At 49.0% G+C, this 2,787-nt stretch overlaps 1 protein-coding gene across 5 annotated transcripts in view; it reads left to right on the top strand.

Annotated features, from left to right (window-relative positions):
* Positions 1–26: 26 nt before the first annotated feature.
* Positions 27–2,787, top strand: part of IMMP2L (inner mitochondrial membrane peptidase subunit 2) — a 696,111-nt gene continuing 693,350 nt past the window's right edge. For 4 of the 5 annotated variants that reach the window (XM_025046910.1, XM_025046909.1, XM_025046912.1 and 1 more), the window contains exon 1: positions 27–2,432. The gene's annotated coding sequence lies outside the window, so the exon portion shown is untranslated. The remainder of the gene's footprint in view (positions 2,433–2,787) is intronic. The other variant, XM_015589428.2, reaches the window with a different exon arrangement.

Genomic DNA, 2,787 nt, shown 5'->3' with positions numbered 1-2,787 from the left:
CCCTCATTTTTTATAGAAGTGAAAAAGGTGTCTTTTTTTGCTTACAAAGGTCATATAAGGTCAGAAAGAGTTATTTAAAATCGGATCTTGCAAGGATGCGAAAGACAAAGTGAGTCTCCTATGTAGCCACTCTCAGATGACCCCTGTCAGCAATTCATGTTTATTTCTTCAACCCTTTTGTTTTATAATTTGTTTCATAACTATATATTGCTATTTGGCAACATTGTAAATTTCCGCCCTTCACCTCCATATTCCTGGCTATTTCCCAGCATCCCTCAGCCCAGGAATCCTCAGGTAGAAGTAGCATGCCTCGTACAGTCTTGTAGGTGCAGGCTTGATTCCTGGCTCTTTGTTAGTTCTGCCGCTTTGGGCCAGTTAAAACCCTGTTCCTTAACTTCTCATCTGTCAAAACAGAACAAACAGTATATTAAAAAGAATGTAAAAAGAAACAGTGACAAAAAAAAAAAAAAAAGCAGTGACTGGCCTGCAGATACGGTTAATTTCCCTCCCTGTTTCTCTGTCAGGTCACCCATCACTTAGGACCTTTCTCATGATGGTGGAAAGCGATCTAGTACTTAAGTCTCCCGAAGGTACTGAGCCTCCTGGGTGTTTGCATTTTCACAGCGATCACCTGCTCTATCTGATCCTAGAATTTCTGGGACGAGGACTGACTCCTGATGTGGCTCAGATTCTCCCCGTCAGGGCTGAAGAGTGCCAGCTTGCACAGCGAGGGGGAAGGGTTCCTGTAGTGTGTTTAAAAAGCTCTGACACTGTTTCCAAAACAGCGAGGAAGACACACGACTGCCTTTAGCTGAGTGCTTGGAGTTAGGGTTTCTATTTCAGAAACGTCTGTGGCTGATAAGAATTGCAATAAAAATGCTGATCCTTCATGTCCAGACTGTCACGATTTTGCCAAGTCGCAGGTTTAATAACACAGCTAAGCTGTGTACTTAGTGTCTCTAATACTGCTCGGGAATCCAAGAGACAGGTCCGCAGACATCAGATTTCACACCAGACATCCGGTTTCACTTTGCTAAGGAGCACATTTTGTCAGTAGATTATAGGCATATCAGCTGCACCGCTATGGTGTGTGGCACTTCTATCATAAGCTCTGGTCTGTAGGATTTAGTATGGTGTGTTATTCAAATGACAGCACGCTGTAAATTAGCGTCTGGTCAGATAAGCGCGTTTCCCACAGGTGTCTTCCGGTGTCCTTGTTTTTACACGTTAACAAGGCAAATTAGTTTCCATCCTTGGCGATTTTCTTGTAGAAGGAACATATTCCTAAAGAAAAATCTCATTTAAGAACCCTTGCATTCCAAAAATTCATTTTCAAGCCCACTTTTGTTTGTAATGTTGAATAGAGTAATTAGAGGAATAAAACCACACATAGTATTTAGATTTCCAGGTCGGGACCCGAAAGCCATGTTTAACTTGCGTGGCCGTCATGTGTTAGTGGTACCGCAGACTCTAACCAACACTTATTCTAGCGTTTTGGAGAATAACGTGTTCCGAGTGCCAACCTAAAATGGCTCTGCCACATTCCTGTCGGTGCCGAGGCGTCAGGGCTGAGGAAGTACTCTGCAGGCCGTCACTCTGGGTTCTGGGCCAGCTCTGTCACTGCTCAGCTGTGTGACCTTGGACACACATTCCTCATCTGGAAAATGGGGTCATCACTTGCGATTACTGTGAGATTCAGCGAGTGTAAAATAGCGTGAAACCCGGCGCAAATAGGTTCTCAGCAAGAACAGCGGCCCTTGCCACAAGAGCAGAGACAGCCCGCTGGCCAGGACAGGTGGCTCCGACCAAGGGGGACGTCCTGTGGAATCTGGGCTTTGGTAGTGGGGACTGGGAAAGGCACGTGGAGAATAATGACAAAGGGGAGGACAGGTGGACTCAGGGGAAGGTACCAGCCTTTCCATCAGCTCGTGGAGGTAGGTTGATGAATTAGTTGACTCAGAAGGAACCACCTTTATCGCTGGCCTTTCCATGGACCTTGTCAGGTGCTGCAGTGGACACTCTGACGTCCTGATTGTCTGCTGACTCCAATGATTAAGGGTTTTTCTTTGTCACCCTGATGCTGCCTGAATAACCATGTATTTCTATTTTTTTATGGGTGGGACTTAGCAATAGATATCTGTGCTTCCTTAAGATATGGATTTTTCCTATACTCAAAGTATATCCACTGGATATCTTCTTGGCCTTTCATTGGCCTACAGTTTGTTTGTTTGTTTATACTGTATGCTGTGCGCATCGAAGTAGTGCCGAGGATGGAAGGAGGTGAAAGTCACTGTCCTTGATTACGGAGCTTGCAATCTGGTGGAACAGCACACATCTGGACCGGCAGTTCACATATCAGCGCTCTTCGCCTTAAGGGAGACAGGCGCAGAGGGAGGCCCGCGGGAGCGCTCGACCCCGGACGCAGACCCCGGGTGAGGCTTTGGCAGCGGTCGCGTGTGAGGGGAGCGGGGACAGCCGGGTGGGGGCGGCAGGAAGCACTCGCGGGCAGAGCGAACGCAGGAGCGGCTGCATCGCATTATGAGAGTGTCCTGGGTTCGGGGAACCGTTTGTGGGTCGGCTGAATTAGAGCGCGAAGGGCAAAGGCAGGAGCGGAAGGAGGCACTGACTGTCCCGTGTGCCGTAGCGAGCCCACGACGTGCCGCGAAAGGCCGCCGAGGGCCGTGCGCTGGGTGGACGGGGTGGGCCGTGGCGGGACGAGGCAGAGGGGACAGTGGTTGGTGCAGAGAGCTAGAGGGCGAGAGCTTGGACGGGGCGGACGTGGCGGGG

Source organism: Pteropus alecto, unplaced genomic scaffold, assembly GCF_000325575.1.
Source record: "Pteropus alecto unplaced genomic scaffold, ASM32557v1 scaffold21, whole genome shotgun sequence".
Classification (NCBI taxonomy): domain Eukaryota; kingdom Metazoa; phylum Chordata; class Mammalia; order Chiroptera; family Pteropodidae; genus Pteropus; species Pteropus alecto.
This window is presented reverse-complemented; position numbering and strand designations above follow the sequence as displayed.